Source organism: Propithecus coquereli, unplaced genomic scaffold, assembly GCF_000956105.1.
Source record: "Propithecus coquereli isolate 6110/MARCELLA unplaced genomic scaffold, Pcoq_1.0 Scaffold273, whole genome shotgun sequence".
Classification (NCBI taxonomy): domain Eukaryota; kingdom Metazoa; phylum Chordata; class Mammalia; order Primates; family Indriidae; genus Propithecus; species Propithecus coquereli.
The window spans coordinates 4,180,697-4,203,136 of record NW_012148319.1 but is presented as its reverse complement, the minus strand read 5'-3'; the positions used below and the strand labels follow the sequence as shown (position 1 = coordinate 4,203,136).

General features: G+C 38.3%; 1 protein-coding gene and 2 pseudogenes across 3 annotated transcripts in view; 2 read left to right on the top strand and 1 right to left on the bottom strand.

Moving 5' to 3' along the window:
• The window catches only part of PRKD1 (protein kinase D1), a 357,628-nt gene that overhangs the window by 221,554 nt on the left and 113,634 nt on the right, over positions 1-22,440 (bottom strand). The window lies entirely within an intron of this gene.
• Positions 9,822-17,869, top strand: LOC105813224 (annotated as a pseudogene). The gene is made up of 2 exons (XR_001137647.1): positions 9,822-9,844; positions 16,719-17,869. The product of XR_001137647.1 is annotated as a WD repeat and SOCS box-containing protein 1 pseudogene (transcript).
• LOC105813249 lies at positions 18,064-18,821 on the top strand (annotated as a pseudogene). Its single transcript, XR_001137650.1, has one exon. The product of XR_001137650.1 is annotated as a 60S ribosomal protein L7-like 1 pseudogene (transcript).

Sequence of the window (22,440 nt, the reverse complement as noted above, 5' to 3'; positions counted from 1 at the left end):
GTGGGCTATACATACACTTAAGAAAGATTAATAAAAACAAGTAAGATAATGATTTACCCAATTTTTCCAGTTCAGGGTCGTGGGTGGCTGGAGCCTGTACCCCCTCACCCCTTCCACCCCCCGCCCCCCCACCAGCTATGCCATCCCATCGCCAGGCACACTCACACACACACCCACATTCGCTCTGACTGGGGCCATTTAGACACACCAATTCACCCAACGGGCACATCTTTGGGCTGTGGGAAGAAACTAGAGTACCCAGAGAACACCCCTGCAGACATGGAGAACACAACAGTGGCCCTTGGCTGGAAATCAATTTTTCCCCTCATCAAAGTTATAATGAAATGACATTGAACAAAGCAACATTATTTGAGTACCTGTGTCACAAGAGTAAGCAATGCAGCACAGGAGATATTAGCAATTAGTCAGAAAAGTTTATCTTCCTTTTCAGAAGATATGTGCCAGCCCCCCAATGATGGTGGATACTTATTGTTGCTTTTCTACATCTATTTCTCTTTCAGGACTGGCATTTCACTTTTTGGTGGAAGGAATTATTATTCCATCTTTGGTCCATTGAATGTTCAAAAAAAAAGGAAAAAAAAACAAAATTTTGTCCTGCTATAGTAAAGGGGTAACAACATGACCCAAGCTATGCAAACTAGACTCTGTCATGTCTCTAATCCTTGAGCTAAGTGACACAAAGGCATGAGAGGGGACAGTGACTCAACTTTTGATCAACTGTAGGATCGTAGGATATTTTTGAGTCCTTTCCAAACACTCTTAATTGACTATGCACAAGTTATTCCAAACCCTTCTTTGAAAAAGCCTGAAAATTGCTATTTCAGCCTCCCAAACTAGGGGAGGCAATGTGATCTAGTTCTGGCCAATGAGACACAAGGGGTAGTCTACTGCTGGCTTCTCAAAAGCTTTTTCCTTCCTGATAAAAGGATAAGGCATGCAAATTAAGCACTCTCCCTGCCCTGGCCCCTCAGATGCCTCTGCCTTTATTCAGGTTATAAGGATATGAAGTCTAGATGTTGGCAGCAATCTTGCAACCAAGAAGATAAAGCCAAGGGAATCACAGAGATACCAACCCAGCAGGGAAAGCTAAAGTAATGGTCGGAGATGGAATCAGGAGGTAGATTTCCAAATACAAGCACTTTTTATTTGCAATCCTCCCCACGAGTGGACAGTCAAATATTGCTTATGACATCCCTACTCTCTGAAATATTTGTACCAATTAGAAATAGAAATCAGGTAACATTTTCTTATGTGAGCCTCACATTTGAGAATCCATGAGGACATCACCAGCTTAATATGATAAAGTCAAAGGCCAAAAAATGTTAGTTGACATATGATTAAAATTAATTTTTCCATTTATGTGAAATCACCAAAGAACAACCTACAAGTACTAAAAAAAAAATGTGAAACACTATATTTAGAAACAAACGTTTCTGATTTCCTGGCTTTTTCATAGCCTTTACTTTTTATTGCTAAAATATGTGTATGAAAATAAGATCAAGGAACCTAGTAGTTTATTCACTCCTACAATTTTCCACCCAAACTCATATTAGGAACAGAGTGTGGGAGATGTGTAGGGTTGACCTGTAGGCTGAGGAAAATCAATCTCTTAGTAGAAAGAAATGGGGGCAGAGGCTGCATGACTGTTTGGGACAGGAAAAACATAGAGAAATAACAAGACAATAGACTTTTTTTAAATATATAGACAGAAAGAGAAAAAGACAATAGAAAAACCAAGTCAATACAGTAAAAAAAAAAAAAGTGCAAGGACAGAACAAAGAGATGTGACTGATGGCACAGAACAATTATGAGGCAAAGAAACAGGAAGAGAAAAAGAGACAAAGAGAGAGAAACAATCACAATGAAACAAATTTTACCAGAGATAGAAAGAAACTTCTGCTTGAAACACAATGAGAATGTCTGGCTTATTGTGCCATGATGAGTACGTCAGTATCCACTTTCTACATATGCTTGTCAAACCTTTACCTTAAACTTAAGCATCTAGCCATTTTCTCCACATTTGGGGGGCCCCAGTTCTTGGGGGGCTGTAAATTTAATATAACTATAAAAAAGTCAACATCATGTGCCTTAGGTCATTTTTCATATAGTATTCTTATATATTCTGCCTATTGGAGTCTACTTTTAATGTTCTTGTTTTCTTGCACATTACTGAGACAATGCACACTTGTCATTTCTGGCCAGACAGAGGCCATTCTCCTTTTTTTTTGGAAACGATGTCTATGCTTCTTACTTCCCTTGACATATGCCTTTTTTTCTCTCCTTTATTCCTACAGCTCATATTCTTTCTCCTCCCCAAGTAGATGTCTTAATGTGTTTCATTTGTATCTTTGTATGAGTATGCATATATTTTGATTTATATAAATAGCATTATGCAACATACCACTTTGTTCCTTTTGGCTTTTAAGAAGTATCCATGTTGCTATATGCACATCAAATACACAGCTTCTACCTACTGCATAATATTCCTTGGTGTCTACTATATTCTACTTATCTACTTTTCCAGTGATGTCATCATAACCAGATCTCTATCAACTCGCTGCCCCTACCAACAATACGGCAATGGATATCCTCATGTAGGCTTCCTCATCGACCTGTGTGAGAAATTTTTGGGGGTCATATGTACTCCAAAGTGCTGAATTACAATATTTGTGTATTTAATTTAACTAAATAGTGCCAGATTATTCTCTAGGATGACTGAAACAGTCTATACTTTCACTAGCAGTGTCTAGGCTTCCTAAATACAAAAATTTTTGTCAACATTTGGTATTATCCAACTTTCTAATTTCAGCTTAATTGGTGAGAGATATGTCATAATTCCTTTAGTTTGCATTTATCTAATTACAAAATAATTTGAAGTTGTGGTCATTAGAGATTTCTTCCTCTATAAATTAGCCGTTCATACTCTTTGCCTAATTTTTTATTGGGTTGTTTTCTTTCTCTTGTTAATGTGTGTTTTACATATTGGTCCCTTGTCAGATTTTAAATATTACAAATATCTTCACCCATTTAGTCACATATTCATTAATGTTGCCCAGGGTGTCCTTTGATGAGCAGAAATCTTATAAGTGATATCATCAGTTCATCAACTTTTCATTTTATGATTTTGCTTTCAAAATTTTAAGATGGTCTTCTTTCCTCTCCATTACAAAGATAGTCTCGTAAATTTTCTTCAATTCAATTTATAATTTTAGCTTTCATATTTAGGTCTTTCATCTGCTTGGAGTACACACCTTCGTTTACTGTATTAACTAGGCATCAGTTTTATTTTTTTCCAGAATCATCCACTAATCAATCCATCTGTTCCCCATTGATTGTGGTGCAATTCTTTATCATATATAAAATTTTCCTGTCTATATAAATTTATTTATGAGTACTTCATTCATTCGCTTCAGTCTATTTTTCTGTTCTCGTGACAATAAAACACTTTTTAAAAAATTTACTCTGATTTGGTATTATATCTTAATACTTGATGGCCAAATCCCTCTGCTTTTCTCTTCTTGAGGTTGATTCAATTATTTGTAGATTTTTATTCTTCCATAAAAATTGTGTAATAAGTTTAGTATATTTTTATCCAACTGAAATTGAGATCAAGGTGAACTTAGGGAGACACCCTATTTTTTATGATATTAAATTATATCATCCCAAAAGCATGGACTGTTTCTTCCTATACACATCATCTATTGTTGTTTGTTTTAGAGCTGTAATGTCCCACATGGACATCTTGTATAAACTATATTATGATAATTTCACAATACTTCATACTTTGTGGTGGTAGTTGTTTTTTCCATTATAATTTCTACTTGATCATTCTCAGTATAGAGAGATATTAGTGATTTATGAAAGTTGATCTTGTATCCAAGACCTTGCTTAACTCTTTTCATTGTTTTGATAGTTTGTCTATGAGTGCTGTGTGTTCTTTAAAGATAGGTGGTCATTTCATCTGCAACTAATGAGAGTTTTATCTCCCCAATTCTCATCCTTCCATTTATTTTCTTTTTCTTTTTTTAAAGTGTTTTCCTTTATCTATTGCCTTTCTCCTTTGTCTTCGATAGCTTTAAAAATATGTACTAAATTTCTCCATAAAATACAATGATTTCAACATGTTTCTTGTACATCACATTTCCCAAATTAATTGTATACCTTTCTATTCCTTTTTTCCCCAAAATACATTTTTCATAAACAGTTGCCAAAACTTTGAGCCAAATACCAAGTCAATAAAGCCAAGAGATGAACCCTGGTGACACTCAGTCCTGGAAGAAAACAAATTCTACCCGTTTGATAGGTTTTGTATACCATGAGAGTCCCTCAAGAAACATTTTACAGCTGGTTTCTGTCATTTGCAATCATAGGATTTCTAAAACTTTGTTCCTCAACTTGGCCTGTAAAACGGTCCTCCTTGGCTCTTTGTGGGTCCCTGACCTCTTTTCCCTAAAATGCTGCCTTCCTTCTGGCTTGAGGGAAATTGTTGACTCCATGGCCCTTCCCTTGATATCTTGAGTCCCCACTTTCTGCTTCTTCTCACATATGCTGAGACAGAGCATCTTAAGCAGTAGCTTTGGTCTCACTTTCAGACCTTGACTTTCTTTGGAACTTGGGAACAACCTGCTTTCTCTTTAGCTTCCCACACAATCACATAACCCAAACTGCCCAGGTCACAGAGTCACTGATGTACAGATACAATAGAGATTCACCCATTATCACACACATTTATCACTTAATGTCTACAGTCATACCCCAATTGTGACACTCCTGTTTCATAAGCCTAATGAGAAAGAACAAGAAAAAATATAACATGTGTATACACAGTAATATCTATAACTATATCTATTATACATAGGCATTTTTCCTCTAGTAAGTTCTGGCACTCGCAATACCCCATTGAGTTCCCAGAACATATGATATCATTTCAAAGACATATGACAGAAAAACAATGTTTAGATTTCCAAAAGTGACACAAACTGAATTTTAACTGTAACAAACTGTTGTACCAAGCTATGTTTAAAAACTTTACATTTAGAAACAATGACACATGCTGCCAAAGTCTGTTTGAAGTGTTCTTTCTCTGTACTATGTATAAAGCTTTCTATGTTCTTAAATCAAAATTTATTCAGTGATGAAGGTATATTCAAGATTTCGAGGATTTGTATGTGTGTGTAAAATTTTAAAATATGCATGTGGTAGTTCATCTCTGCAATTTTACTTTTAAGAATAAAAATAATGTTTAAAAAATACTAATCACATAGCTACTCTTTGAAACACTAAAATAAAAATCAAGACAAAACTTCTACCCAAACCTGCCCAATGTCTGTCCTTAATATTTCCTTATGGAAACAGAACCAGTGTGGATATTGGGTACTCGAGTGTTTTCAGGAACTGTGACATGGGTCCCTCCTATGCTTCAGTGTAGGTTAGGGTCTTTACCAGATACTCAGAAAGTCTGAGGTCCGGTAGACAAAGCTATGTGAGCCTGCACAGGGGCAAAACCACAGTGGTAGCCCCAGACTTGGGGGATGTGGTGTTTCAGAAAGTATCTGAAAGGCCCAGGACTCCTCATAAGGGATTGCCCTTTGAATTAGCTCTTCATAAATTCTATGGAAAGGGCGGAGTGCCTATGGACCCATGTCTCTGTGACTCTCATGTCCTCTGGTAAAACAGACTATTTGTCTTTAAAGTAACCTATACCAGATAAACTCCATGTTTTTAATTTTAGATTTATTTGTTTAAGTAGTTAAAAGACTAAAAATCATTTAATTGTAACCCAAAGTTTTCAATTATATAAAAAATAATAACTGTAATACATATGCTAAAGGAATCAATCCTATGTGAATGATTCTTAACAAGTATTAGCAGAGTTAACACACCATGTTGCTAGTAATTGGAACAGCTCCATACCCTGAAAGAATGAATAACTGAAGTCTCTTAGCTGTTTCACCATTCTTATGGCCTCACACAGGGCCTGGGCAAAAATACAAGCATCGTGCTAAATCCTCGGGATCTAATATGAAAGATATTTCCAGCTTTGAAGGGGTTCAGTCTAGTGAGAGAGCTGGAGAACCATGCGGTATCTGCACAATGATAAAGCTTCATGCAAGGTGCAAAGGAAACTCAGATGAGGGGTACCTAGCCTTACTTGAAGGTTACATGGAGAATGTTCATCTAACCTGAGGTTTGAATCATGAGGTGTAAGTGAGTAAAGAGACATAGGACACGTGCAAAAATACAGCGTTCCATGTGAATGACTACCAGTTGGGTATGGCTAGAACGAATCATATTTCAGAAAAATGGCAGGAGAGGTGGCAGGGAATAGTTCTTGATTACCACAACAAGGACTTTTCATTTTATTGTGGACACAAAAGTTATTGATTTTTTTTTTTTAATAGAAACATGACCTGATCATAAATGACGTTTTCCAAAGACCGGCTTCAAGGTAATGACAGTGAGGGCGAGAGGCTGCAGTCCCAATAGGAAGTGTGGAGGGCAACAAATTTAATATGGAGGGTGGAGTATGCAAAGGGAAATGACAGAGAGAGAACAATGTTCAGATCCGGGGCTTGACCCACGAGAGAGTTCACGTTGACAGTCTCTAAAACTGGGACTACAGGAAGAGCAGACTTAGGGGAGAAGATGAGGAGCTGTTCTAAGGAGCTGTGAAATGCCGGGAGGCGAGGTTTCCTGGGTGTGCCTCTCTTTCTGATTGCACTGCTTGGAAGCCAGTAATTTTCTGCCAAAATTATAGTTTCTTATGGGGTAAATAAAAATCCCTCCCTACCAAGAGAGACGGATTAAAACATAGAAGAGGGAAAGCGGGGGAAAAAAGCTACTTCAGCGAGTGGAGTGCACAATGTGGAAGAAAAAGAGGGAAGCAATAACCACAGAAAGTGGAGAGAGAATAATTAGCAGCAGCAAGAGTGAGCCAAACCTTAGCAACTGTACAGACTTGACCTCGAGGCAGCTACAGCAAGAGTTTCCAAAACCCTTTTGACCCAACAAACCCTGAAAGTAAAACTTCCAGTGGTGGTTGACAGTTTAGCAGGAACTCAGAGACCTCAGGCACCTCTTCATAGAAAATGCCTGTGTTCTCCCTGAGAGAGCCAGCTAGAAGGATAGAGCAGGGCATATTGCACTTCTCTTTTCACAGATGCAGACAGTTGGCAAATACATAACTAGAGAAGTTTAACTGAAATATCAAGACTTACATCTTATCTGTAAAAAGTCAATTCTTCAATTGAACTTTAGAGCACAAGAGGTAAACTGCACACAGGTGTTGGGTTTAGTCCGTATTTTATTTTTTAAACAATATTTTAAACTTTCACACAATTGCTGATTCCTCTTCAAAAATTAAAAAAATCTGGCAACATAAAGCCCAGCTTCCTCCATGGCATCCAAAGCTGGAATTCAGAGAAGCCTGCCTCTTCAGATGGAAAACATGAGAATTTTGGAGCCTCAGACTATATCACTCCTGAAGAAAAAAAATCCTCTTGTCACATCAATTATTTTCTGTACTGAAATTATATTCATTGGATATAAGAACATTCACTTCCAGTAGAAATGAATTTTTAAATATAAGAGTTTCTATACTTGTGAACTCCCAATTTATAAAGTTTCATACATAACAATAAAGCTGTCCTCCAGAGCTAGTGTCTCAACATTTTACAAATGGTGTTAATTACTCTCGTGTGGTCATTTTGGTCCTAAGCATCACAGGATTCCCTGGTATAAGGAAACTTCTGGGTTCCGATGGGTTTGCACAATCACGGTTGACGCATAATATTGACAGTAGGTGCAAAGGCAGTGGGTGTGGAAAATGTAGTAAGAAGGGGCATACTATTGGGATTCAAACCAAAGAACAGAAAAAAATGCAAAAGATAAAATGTGGTGTATGTATACCATGGAGTTCTACTCGGCCACAAAAACAATGGTGATCTAGCGCCTCTTGTGTTATCCCAGATAGAGCTGGAGCCCAGTCTACTAAGTGAAGTATCACTTGAATGGAAAAACAAGCACCACATGTACTCATCATCATATTGGTATTAACTGATCACACTTAGGTGCACATACAGTAACAACATTCATCAGGTGTTGGGCAGATGGTGGGGGGAGGAGGGGATGGGTATATACACACCGAATGGGTGCAGTGCGCACCGTCTGGGAGATGGACATGCTTGAAGCTCTGACTCGGGTGGGGCAAAGGCGATATATGTAACCTAAACATTTGTACCCCTGTAATATGCTGAAAGAAAAAAAAAGAAAAAATGCAAAAGAAAAAAAATAGAGTAATTGGGAATGTTCCAAGTACACATGGAATTCACCTGAAAAGAGTATGTGAATCACCTGTTATGGAGAAAGTATAGGGCCCATGCAATAAATGCTAATTAATTTAAAAACAGCAATCTTTTTATTAGTATTACAGTAAGCTCAGTCATTAAGCTGGTCATATTCATAAATGTGTTAAGTATCTTCACACTTTAGATAACTTTAAACACTGTCATAACATTAATATAAAATGTAAATGCTCCAGAAGCCACCACAGCCTGGGTAGCAACTGCATTACTAGCCCTCCACATCCTGGCAGTAATTTAAGGATTGTACAATGTAGTGAAAAGCGGAATAAGTTTGGGAGTCATTTTAGCACAATGGGAGGGCTTCTATTAAAATGTATAATACTGTACTTTGAAACAAGAAATACAAGAGCTCACCAAGCATATAGAAAATGTAAAGCCGCAGCATGCTGGTAGAAATTGGCTGTGTGTGCTGAAAGGCACCAGCCTCATCTAAGTGAAAAGCTGGTGCACTGTGGCAAAATTCATCAACTGAAAATGCTTTTTAAAGAGAGCAGAGCACTCCTACAGAAAATTCTGCACATATATTTTCCTTATGACTAAGGAAAATTGCATAATAGTCACTGGCAAAATATTTTCTATTTATAAAATTAATGTCAACTTTTTCATATTCAGAGGTTTATGGTCAAAAGTTAAAATAGTCTGGCCAATTATATGCTTAACTGTAAACACACGCAAAGTCTTTGGAAATACAGACCTCCCCAAAGTTATTAAATAAGAGGCCATTGTGTCCGGTTAATGGGCAAGAATCACTGTTTACTATTTTTGTATGATGGCAGTTTTCAATAGCTCTCTTATTTTTCCTTTCAATAGACAGCATTCCATTCAGCCTACCCCAAATTCCCTCTTTACTCATATTGGAGAAATTGTTCTGCATTCTAGTTTGCATAGTCACTGAGTTATGCCAATAAAAGACTGCACATAGTTCAGTTCTGCTTGCACCAGTGGTTTGAGATTTCAAATTCACTTTCAGGTGATACTTAAGTCTCACCGCTTGGAATTTTCTCACCTCCTTAAATATATCAGTTAAAATGCATATTGGTGAATTATTTATAGATTTTTATCTAGTAGCATCATTCTACCAGGCCTTACAACACAAGTCATTCTACTGTGTTCTTCGGTCTTTCCAGATCCTTTTAAACACATATATTGAGCTTGATAATAACTAGTTTCTTATCTGTTTATGTTTGAGTAGCTTATATTTATTCAGTTATATAGTAAAAGTTTATTCTAAACAAAATTCTTACAGAATCAGTGGTCCCAGGCATACGTTTGTTGGCTAAATTGCATAATGCTTTACTTTTAATTACCATTTGAATCTCTTATGTTAAGCAACCAGTATTAAAATCTTTCTAACATAGAAAACATGCTTCCTTGACATCTTCAGTATATGTTGTTAAACATAATTTAAATTTCGAACATTACCTTAAGGTCACCACAATGAACACCAATAATTACCGGAAGTAACACCATGGAGCAGCAAAAGCACAGCATTTTATAAAGTCCCGGGCTCAAGGGCCAAATTCACCAAGTTACTTGGGACTGTCTGAGCCTTGGATTACTTACCCACAAAACAGGAATAAGAACACATTTCTTGTATTGTTGTTGGGATGATTGAGTTAGATTATTAACAGCACTCAAACACTGTAAGTCTATGTCATTCATCTGGGAGGCTGGAGTGTTCTCAGAATCTGCTGAGAGAGATGAGACTTCCACCTCTACTTTAAATAGCTCTGAACTACTGCACAGAGTTCTCGTGCCTGATTTTACTGTCTGTTTTCCTCTGCTATAAGCTGATGCTATCACTGATACCATTCTGTTAGCCTAAGTCGCCTAACAAAGAAAAAGAGCGCAGGATGAAATTTTTTAAAAGGATCCTTCCTGTGTAAAACAGAAAGAGTTCTCCCTCTTCCCGCTGTAACGAGAGAAGTGCGTTTCCCTAAAACAGTGAGATTCTTGAATGAAGACTGGGGAAGAAGAGGTGCTACAAACTGATCTAAGCCAATTTAGCCAATCGCAACTGTCCAATTATTTTGATAAACATACTGCTAACCTCAGATAATCAGAAAAACATGTTCATAATGAAATCAAGCCCTAGACTAAACATAAACTCAAACATGTATTAGAAAGCAGCCATAAATATACTGCCATGCCATCTGATACTATAGACTCTTAAACTCCTTTTTCTCTTTGTCTTTTCAGGCACTCCAGCCACAACTCTGCATGAAACAGTCACCATTCCAAAAGGATCAGCTAATCTTCTGATCAAATCAGCAGACAGAATGCTCCTTTGAGTGGACCCATTGGAATTCTTGACTTAGGTGCTCTACTCTGAAGGTGTTAGCTGTTCTACTTGGAAGATTCTTACATGTCTCTCATGCAGAGAGAGGATGAAGGTACCTGCATTATTCCTAATAAAACACATTCATCTCGACATTGAGAATTATTTCTAACTGAATGTCACTAATTAATGAATTTTGTACTTTGTACTTATATGGCTTTTTTTTTTTTTTTTTAGGAGACAAGGTCTCACTCTGTCGCCCAGACTGGAATGCAGTGGTGTGATCATAGCTCACTGCAGTCTAAAACTCCTGGTCACAAACGATCTTCCTACCTCAGCTTCCCTAGCAGCTGGGACTACAGAATGTGCACCACACATAGATAATTTTTTTTTTAATTTTTTGTAGAGATAGAGTCTCGCTATATTGTTTAGGATGGTATTAAACTCCTGGCCTCAAGCAATCCTCCTGGCTAGGCCTCCCAAAGTGCTGGGATTACAGGCATGAACCACCATACCCAGCCTTACATGCCAATATTTGAAATATTCTTAGTGACCACTTTGAGACTACAGACTCTCACTAAGGTTCTTCTTATATCGCTGACTATGCCTATGGTGGAAAGTAAGATTGTGCATACATATATATATATTACTATCTAAACTTAAGTATTTTAAAAGTCAATAACAGATTAGTAATAGGAAGGAAGACAGAGGTTTGGATTATTGTTAATTTTGTGTTCCTTGTGATAGGTGAAGCACAGAGAATGAGAGGCAGCTCCTGTAGTCTAGGGTGCTGTTACTGAGACTTCCACAGATGTTCAATAACTAAGGAGTTCACCTGTGTCTCACAGGAGCCACGGAAAGGACACTGGACTTACAACTGAGTGCCTAAGACTCTCCTTTTTGCTCGTGTCATTCATTCTGCTGTCTGCTCTTGCCTCCCTCTTTCCTTCCTCTTTTCTCTTAGTCTGTGAATCTGCACAGAGCAAAGAATTGGATGCAGCAGCTCCTACTCTAGTTATGATATATTGTCTGTTTGATTTTGGCTCATTTTGGATCCAAATGCAATCCAGGCAGCCTAAATTACCCCTCCCTCCTCTAATTTGTTGGTTCTAATCTGCTCTAAATTTGTAAATTAGAGCAGTTTGTATTATTTCCTGTGTATGTATACACACATATACACACACATACATACACGCATATATGTCTGTCTATATATAAAGAGAGAGATTATTTTTTACAATGATATTTCAATCATTTTGCAGAATGGAATCACCTGGGGAGACTTTCAAAAATAGATTTGTTTTATCCCACAGACATACTGAATCAAAATCTCTGTAGGGGCACTCAAGCATGTGTATTTTGGAGTGGAGGTGGGAGTCTGTATTTGGTCCTAATTTACACCCTTGATGAACAACCACTGAAAAACTGCCAATTTCCAGGAATGACAAACTAGGTTTCCAGACAAATCTCCTTCCACTTGCAAAAAAAAAAAAAAAAAAAAGTAAAAAAATGCTAGATAGTTATTTTAAAAATAAGTCTCTTTAAAAGCATCAAAGAAGTGACAAGATAATACAAAATTATCAAGTCAACACTGAAGGAAAAATCAGAATCCCTAGAGGTTACCTAGCATAGAAGACACCTTTCCATAAGTCCCTTTGTGCTGCTATAACAAAATATCTGAGACTGGAGAGTTCATAAATAACACAATTTTATTTCTCACAGTTCTGGAGGCTGAGAAGTCCCAGATCAAGGTGCCTGCAGATTTGATATCTGGTGAGGGCTGCTCTCTCCTTCAAAGATGGAACCTTGTTTTGCGTGCTCACTGGAAGAAGAGACAGAAGAGGAGAAAAAAAGGGGCTAACTTCCTCTGTAAAGCCCTTTTATAAGGGCACCTAATCCCACCCATGGGGGTAGAGCCCTCATGATCAATCACCTCCTAAAGGCCATACTTCTTAATACTTTTGTGCTGGAGATTAAGTGTCAACATGAATTTTAAAGGAGACAAAAACACTCAAGCCATAGCAACTGCATTTGCCAATTCTGACAAATTTCAAAAATTCCTGCAAATTTGAACTTTTGTCCTCATGGCCTTATTAGTGAAGGGTGACTGAGATCAAAGTCACAAGCTGGCAAAGGGTAGGAGAGGTCTATTAGAAGATCACTCTGGCAGAAGCAAACATAGATTGCTTTTGGAATCCCAACTTAAAGTCAGGATACAGGTGAAATAGAATGGATTTGCAGCCCAGATTGTCATTATCGGAATCCTCCAAAAAAAAAAAAAAAATTCGAGCCTTGAACTTGGTTGGTGCTAGACTCAAACTGTGTCCAGATGCCTACCAGAAGCAAATACAGATTCTTTCTACCTTCATTCTAGAACTTAATTAAATGAACTTGGAAGCCAAGTCATCTTATATTAATTACTACTACTTTTCTAAGTGCTCACACAGTTTTGTAATCTGTTTTGAAATTTTGTTAAAGTTTGAGATTAAATTTACCAATCAGTAATTTACATATACTTCTATTACCCCTTCTGGAAAATCTTCTTTAATTTCTTAGGAACTATTCAGTTCTTTGAATCTGTAAAGATGAGTAACGATGCTGCCAAGATTCCCACATGTAAATCTGAACTCAGGACTGAACTACTTGATTGTCTGTGGGTTCACTCACTATTTCCACATCTCTTAAGGCATAAAATTCCTCTTAGCCAGATTTGTTTTACCTCTAGATTTTAAAGCTCTTTCTCCTTGATTAAAAATATTTTTTAAAAAAACTGTTGAGTATTTGCTTTCTCTTTGCCATCTAGAAACACTATACAACAGACCTCAAACATAAGCCTACCTTTTCCATGGTCTTCTTACTCTGAATCTAGTTTCAAATGCCTTTTTTTGACAGATGTTATATATTTCACATTACTCTATGCTTTAACCTTTCTGAAACCAGTTTTAAAGACATTCTCTTCCCTGTTATAATCATCCCTGGTTACATACTTATTAGGACCAGCATGATGTGGACTGTCCAGCAACTGGGAGCCCAAGTCACTTGTAATCCCTGAACGCTACATTTCCTTCACCCATCACCACCACCACCCGAATATTCTGAAACTGAACCAAATGCGAGCTAGTAAGACAGAAACTAAAAGTGTTGTAGTAACTTTTACAAATACCAGGAAATGACAGAAACATCAACAGATAAGAGACCAAAAAAAAAAAAAAAAAGATAGAAATACAGGTAATGGAAACTTCCCATATCACCAACAGGACAAAACCAAAGCATTATAACATTATCTCTAAGCACTGCTTTGGTTCTATACTATAGATTTTGGTAAGTTATCTTCCCATTTTCGTTTGTTTCAAGAAATTTTTTAAATTCCTTCTTAATGTCTTCATTGACCCAGTGGCCATTCAGGAGCAAGTTGTTTAATTTCCAAGTATTTGTACAGTTTCCAAAACTCCTCTTATTATTGATTTCTAGTTTTGTTCCACTGTGGTCTGAGAAGATTCTTGATATGATTTCTACTTATTATAATATGTTGAGACTTGTTTTGGGGCCTAATATCTGGTTTATACTGGAGAATGTTCCATGTGCTGAGAAGAATGTGTATTCTGCAGCAATTGGATGAAATGTTCTGTAAATGTCTATTAGGCCTATTTGGCCCATAGTGCAGATTACATTGGATGTTACTTTGTTTTTATGTCTATATGATCTATCCAGCGTTGAGAGTGGGGTGATGAAACTCCCAACTATTATTGGATTAGGAGTATAACTCTTTAGCTCTAATAATATTTGCTATATATATAGGTGCTCTGGTGTTGGGTACATATATATTTGCAGTTGTAATATCCTCTTACAGAATTGATCCTTTAATCATTTTATGATGATCTTTCCTTGTCTCTTTTTATGTATTTGACTTTGTCTATTTTGTCTGACAAAAGCACAGCTACTCCTGCATGCTTTTGGTTTCTGTTTACTTGGAATATTTTTTCCATCCCTTCACTTTCAGTCTATGTGTGTCCTTACAAGTAAAGTGAGTTTCTTATAAGCAGCTTATAGTTGGGTCTTTTTTATCCATTCAGTCTATATCTTTTAATTGGTGAATTTAAACCATTTACACTTAAGGTTGTTACTGATAGGTGAGGATTTATTCCTGTCACTTTGTTAATTGTTGTCTAATTATTTTCTATATCCTTTGTTTCTTTCTTTCTCTTTTATTATTTACATTTACAATTTGGTGGGGTTTTGTATTGATAACATTTGACTCCTTTCTCTTTCTCTTTTGTGTATCTTCTCTACTGGTGACTTTTATAATTCCATGTGTTGTCATGATGGTAAATATCATCCTTTTGCTTCCAGGTATAGGAATCCCTTAAACATTTTTTATAGGGCTGGTCTAATTCTGATGAATTCCCTCATTTTTGTTTCTCTCGGAAACACTTTATTTCTCCTTCACTTTTGAAGGATAGCTTTGCTGAGTATAGTATTGCCTGGCATTTTTTTCTTTCAATACTTCGAATATGTCATCTCATTCTCTTTTGGTTTGTGAAGGTTTCTGGTAAGATATCTGCTGTTATTCTGATGCAGATTCCCTTATATGTAATGACACTTTTCTCTTGCTGTTTTTAGAATTCTCTCTTTGTCTTTGACAATTCTCTCTTTGTTTCATAGTTTGACTACAACATGTCTTGGAGAAGACCTTTTTGAGTTGAATCTGTTAGGGGATTTTTGAGCTTTCTGTACCTGAACATCTATATATCTTGCAAGACTTGGGAATTTTTAATTTTTATTTCATTTAATTGATTTTCTATGCCTTTCCCCATCTCTTCTCCTTCTGGAATCCAAAAATCTTAATATTTGGATGTCTTATGGTATCCCATATGTCATGTAGGCTTTCTTCACTCCTTCTTATTCTTTATTCTTTTTTTTTTTTAATCTGATTGGGATATTTCAAAGGACCTGTCTTCAAGTTCATAGATTTTCTTCTGCTTACTCTAGTCTATTGTTGAAGTTATCAAATGTATTTTTATTTCATTCATCAAATTCTTCAGTTCCAGGATGTCTGGTTGGTTCTTTTTTATGACATCTATCTCTTTGTTGAATTTTTCATTCAGATCAAGAATTCTTTTCCTGATTTCTTTGTATTATTTATCTGTGTTCTCCTGTATCTTGCTAAGTTTCTTCAATATCATTATTTTGAATTCTCTTTCAGGCACTTCATGGATTTTCTTTTCTTTGGACTCTGTTACTAGAGAATTATGTACCTTTGGAGGTATCATGCTTCCTTTCTTTTTCATGTCTCTTGTGTTCTTATATTGATATCTGCATATTTGGTGTAACAGTTGCTTCTTCCAATTTTATGGATTGCCTTTTGTTGAGAAAGACTTTATCCTATAGATTAATCTATACCGTTGGTTGGGTAGGGTACTTTACCTTTGATTCTGAGTGAGTGCAGTAGTGTAGTTTCTATATGATTTCTTTGGCTATCTGTGTTAGCTGTGTCTGTGAGTTCCTCAGTGGCTTAAGCTGTGGTTGTTTGTGGAAGCTGTGCAGAGGCTTTGCTGGTAGCAAGCTGGGCAAGCTGGTCCACAGGCCCCTGGGTGATGCATGTGGGTGGGCACCTGTGGAGGCAGGGGAGGCAGGCTGGTCTAAAGGCCCCTGGATGGTGTGTTTGGATGGGCACCAGTGGAGTTGAGGCAGGCTGTGCAGGACAGTCTCTAGGTCCCCAGGAGGCATGCGACGGCACCAGTGGTTGGCAGGGTAGGCCTGTTCTTATGCACCTGGACAGCATGCATGTGTGCCAGTGGTGGCAAGCAGATCAGGTCTATGGTCAGGCCTTCAGATAGTAAGCTTGGGTGCTGGTGCCAACAGGCGAGGTAAGTAGATCCTCAGGCCCCCAAACAATGTGCATGGGTGCCAGCAGTGGCAGATGGGGCAGGCCTGTCCTCAGGTTCCCCAGTAGTACTTGCAGGCACAAGAGGCAGTCGGCAGGATGGATTGATCTCCAGGATCCCAGAAGATGCACCTTCACTGCTGATTTAACAGTAAAGATGCAAACTACTTAGAAGCTTTCCCCCGAGGCTCAACGAGAAAGAGATTGTGAGATCATGGACTATAGGTGAACTTTTAGCTCCATTAGCTCCTGTTAACGACAAATGTGGTCGTGAAAATTGGACTGTTGCTTTGCTCCAGATGGTTGATACTTTGCTTGGTCACAAGGACATCGTACAGTAAAGCTTGTCCCATGGTCCCAATGTCTTAAGAACTTTCTCTTGCATGGCACCAAGAATGTTACCAATTCAAGAAGTTTAAGATTGTCAAGGCAAAATAGTGATGGTGGTCAGAAAAATAAGCCTCGTAAACTGTGGAGATATAGTCTGGAGTCCTGCTTTTGAGTCTTCAGTTCCAGAAAAACAGAGTCGCTGTGTAAATATAAAATGGCATTGATTCAGATGTGGACAAGATCAGCTACTCCTTGCCACAGGGTTAAACAATGGGCGTATCAAAATATGGGATGTACACACAGGAAAACTCCTCCTTAACTTGGTAGATCATACTGAAGTGGTCAGAGATTTAACTTTTACTCCAGATGGGAGCTTGATTCTAATATCAGCTTCAAGAGACAAAACTCTGAGTGTGGGACCTGAAAGATGATGGAAACATGATGAAAGTATTGAGGGGGCATCAGAACTGGGTGTACAGCTGTGCATTCTCTCCTGACTCTTCTATGCTGTGTTCAGTTGGAGCCCGTAAAGCAGTTTTCCTTTGGAATATGGATAAATATACCATGATACAGAAACTAGAAGGACATCACCATGATGTTGTAGCTTGTGACTTTTCTCCTGATGGAGCATTACTGGCTACTGCATCTTATGATACTGGAGTATATATTTGGGATCCATATAATGGAGATATTCTGACAGAATTTGGGCACCTGTTTCCCCCACCTACTCCAATATTTTCCAGAGGAGCAAATGACTGATGGGTATGATCTGTGTCTTTTAGTCATGATGGACTGCATATTGCAAGCCTTGCTGATGATAAAATGGTGAGATTCTGGAGAATTGATGAGGATTATCCAGTACAAGTTGCAACTTTGAGCAATGGTCTTTGTTGTGCCTTTTCTATTGATGGCAGTGTTTTAGCTGCTGGGACATGTGATGGAAGTGTGTATTTTTTTTTAAAGAAGCATATCATAAGAGTTATTAATATATAGCTAATGAAGTATGCTTGGCTGAATGAATAACTTATGACAAAAAGAGATATATATGGATATACAGTCTAATTATTACTTGGTTTTTATAATGCCAGCTATAAAAGAAGATTCATAATTTATTCAACAACATACTGACCATATGCCATGAATACCAAGTCTTTACTTCTGCTTTAAAAAAAAAAAAGTTGAGTAGCTGCAACACTAGAAAGATGGCGGAGCAAGAAGAAAGGAAAAAAATCCCTTTGGTTCCCAAAAATCTCCTGAAAAAGAGGAAGGCTTACCAAGTCCTCAAAGCCACCCAGGCAAAGCAGGCTCTTTTGGCAAAGAAAGAGCAGAGGAAAGGAAAAGGGCACAGGTTTAAGCGACTGGAATCGTTTCTACATGATTCCTGGCGGCAGCAACGTGACAGGGTGCGTCTCAGACGACTAGAAGTGAAACCTCATGCCTTGGAATTGCTGGATAAACATTCCTTGGCCTTTGTTGTACGCATCCAAAGGATTAATGGGGTGAGTTCACTGGTGCAAAAGACCATCACAAGACTTCGCCTAAAGAAAATTTTTAGTGGTGTCTTTGTTAGAGTCACCCCGCAGAGCCTAAAATTGCTGCGTATGGTGGAACCATATGTGACCTGGAGATTTCCAAATCTGAAGTCTGTCCGGGAACTCATCTTGAAATGTGGACAAGCCAAGGTCAAGAATAAGACCATCCCTCCGACAGATAACACAGTGATCGAAGAGCACCTGGGGAAGTTTGGTGTCATTTGTTTGGAAGATCTCATTCATGAAATTGCCCTTCCAGGAAGCATTTCCAGGAGATCTCATGGTTCTTGTGTCCTTTCCAACTCTCAGTGGCCCGTCATGCTACCAAGAATAAAGTGGGCTTCCTCAAGGAGATGGGCTCACCTGGCTATCGAGGTGAACGCATCAATCAGCTCATCCACCAGCTGAACTAGACCCAGAATATCTGAAAGCACAGTGCATTGGGAGCATGTGTTTTTGGATTTTGGAATTATCAAGTATCTTCAAAGAAGATTATTTTCTGCTCTATCTTCAAAAACGAAGGGAAGGGTCAGGGAAAAGACAATCGGTTATGCTCATGGCAGGAACCTCTCATCACAGTCCAGTTCCGAGGAAAAATTCCAGTGTTTTCCACTTTGGCTGCTGCCACCTCTGAAATCACATGCCATGGAGAAAGGAGTCCTGCTTTGTCAGATCTTCTATCCTGAGGTTAAACATTGGTGAATAAATGACACAAGCATGTGCATGAGGATCCCTACAACTCCTGCAACAGTGGACCAGGCCCAGGGGCATACTTGAATCTGGATATTCCCAGGGCTTTGTTTTGAAAAGACTTGAAATACAATTAGGAAGGAGAATGCAAAAACAAGTGCTCAGTTGTCTCTGAATCCATGTTCCAAGTTTTCAGTGGTGGCTTTGAGAGCTGTCAGACTTGGCTGGCTCTAAGTGCATCTGGTGGCTTTTGTATCCTAGTCTGCAACTGGTTTAGTCCCTTTCTCTAGATCAGGATTTGAGAACAAAGGACCACTTTGATTGGTACATGCATGTACTCAAAATTTTGCTTACAATTTTAGGGTGTTCATAGACTCTTCTCCCCATGGACCTTTGCACTTCATGTGAGGAAGTCCTGCTTTTCCCAGGATTGGTCGCCCAAGCCCTGATCTTGCTAGTCTCTGGTTCCATTGTCTTGTGGAAGACCAAAGCTGACCAAGATAGCTTTTCCCCTTCACAGTGGCAGATTGTGTTGCCCCTGCACCATCAAGTCTGGGGAATGCCCACCATTCCTCCCCCTCCCCCTGGGGTTCAGGACGGAATTTCCTGGTTTCTGTGATTATCATCTTTCTCCTTAAAACCAAGATCAGGAAGGAATGAACCATTTTTTTGGTTTGGCATGGATGAACTTAGTGCTATTTGGCTTTTTGGGCACCTGGCAGGCAGTTTAATTGACCTTTTTCTTGCGTATTCTGGACTCTAGAAGTATTGCCCTTTGTCCTGCTGGTAATGTAGTAGAACAGCAATAGTCTTTCTGAGGATGTTAACCTTAAAGAAGTCAGTCTGATACTCCTTGTGTTTTTTCATCAGTGTCCACTTCTAAGCGGGCCTTCACTTGGTTGCCTCAGCTTGCCATCTGAGCAATGGGTGAGGATGTGCCAAGCCTAGGTTAAATTTGGAAATATGCTTAACCATTGTGTTCCTGGTCCTTTCAGGTCAGCTTTGCTGCAATTTTGGCTCATGGGGCCCTCAAACACAGCTGTGAAACTGAGTTAGAGGTATAACAGTGCCTTAAAATGTGCCAGGTTATGAGGTAATTAATTAGATTGATTGGCTCCAGAGTTAACCTGCCAGCAATAGATGTTATTCATATTTTAAAGCATTGTGAAACCAGGTTACTTTAAAATGATGTATCACAAAGTCATGGGAAAAAAGCAGTTGTGAGTATGGAAGCCCAGGGCTTAAATCCCAGCTGTCTTATACTAAATATGGGAACAGTGTTTCCATTCTTGCCTGTGAAATGGAGCTAGTACCCTCTAGCATGTCTGCCTCACCTGGTGGTTAAAAGGATTGAGCAAAATAATACTTTGTAATTTATAATTCTATATAAATAAAAGGTTATCACAAAAAAGTTGATGTCTCTTATTGATAAAAAGCACTCATCAATTGATTGAGTTTAACAGTCCCCAGAATTAGCCATCCCCAAAGATTTTTTAATCTGATTTAACCTATACACAACATCACAGTTTCCCAATCTCTATGCTAGTTTTCAATCTCCTATCATATTTCTGTTTAGTTTTCTTATTTAAATTAAAATGATCCCTACACTAAATATCCTTACAGAGAACTTCAAACCACTATATAACAGGGCCTTTATTGCCCATACCATAAAACTATTGTTATGATGATACGTTATTCATTCCCTCATTCAATAAATTGTATTAAGCTTTAAGTATGTGCAAGGTCCTATGAACATGACATATTTAGTTCTGCATTTTAAAGGGAAGATAGGCCGGGCGCGGTGGCTCACGCCTATAATCCTAGCTCTCTGGGAGGCCGAGGCGGGCGGATTGTTTGAGCTCAGGAGTTCGAAACCAGCCTGAGCAAGAGCGAGACCCCGTCTCTACTAAAAATAGAAAGAAATTAATTGGACAACTAAAAAATATATAGAGAAATTAGCTGGGCATGGTGGTGCATGCCTGCAGTCCCAGCTATTTGGGAGGCTGAGGCAGGAGGATCGCTTGAGCCCAGGAGTTTGAGGTTGCTGTGAGCTAAGCTGACGCCACGGCACTCACTCTAGCCCGGGCAACACAGTGAGACTCTGTCTCAAAAAAAAAAAAAAAGAGAAGACAGATATTAATCTACTAATTATGCAATCCATTATATGACTGCAATAGTCACAAGTATTATAGAGAGGTGAACAAGATGCTACAAGACCGTATAAAAGGAAGTTCTGACTAAATTTGAGGAAGAGGGATGAGAGAAAAGGCTTCAAGAAAGGCTTCTCTAAGAGTTACTGTGAAAATTAAATGCTTTAAAAGCACTCAGCCTGGAGCCTAGCATATATAGCAGCCACTCAATGAAGTGATGATGATGATGATGATGACGACTATGACAATGATTGCACAGTTAAAACTATTCAGCACAAGATCTTTTCTAGTCCTCCAGACCAGGCATGTTTAGAATATGTTATGAATAGGATCAGATGTTTCAGGAACAACTATATGCTATTTTTTTTTGAGAATAACAACAAAGGCCATTAGAATCTGTAACTGTCTGTTTCATTGTCCTCAACTTTATCACAGAGTCTGTTCATCAGAGGCTTAATAATGTGTGCCTCCCCAGACTATTTCTGGCTCCCCTACTTCACATACGTTATTTGAGATCCAAATGGGAGTTGTCATTCTATTTGCCAGGGAACAGAAGGGCTGGGGATGAGTACAGACAGCTCCAGCTGAAATTAGGTCTCTCATTCTTCCAGTTTGCATGAATCCATTGAGAAACTTGGCATCATTCAGCTGTGCAGTTCTGCCCTCCTCCATCTCTCCACATTCCTCAGTCCTAGCTTCTCTTCAGTCTGGGCCATCTCCGGGAGGCCTAGCCTCACCAGTCACCTGGAGAATCTACAATCTGCTATTTTTTTCACTTCCATGGGTGGACAACCAGGGGACTAAAACAGGGGAAAGGTAGCTTCAATGCATACACAAAAATAAATATGTACTAGTGTATAAACCAATTCTTAAATATACACAGCAATGTTTGCACTAAAAGAGAAAATATTGTTTGACTATTTTTTGTAGTGGAAGGTAAACTGTCTCTGATTTTCCCCCACCTCATCATTTCGGCATTTCAGTTTAATAACATGGATTGGGACATAATCAGTTACCAAGCAACAGTGTAGATGCTTTTCTATGTGTTACCTTGTTTAATTTTTTAACCACTTAACCAAGGTATCGCTGACATAAAGTATACACATTTGAAGTAGACGATATGATAAACTGTGGCATACGAACATACTATTAAAATTACCAGGTAAAGGGCATACGCTTCATTCTAAAGAAA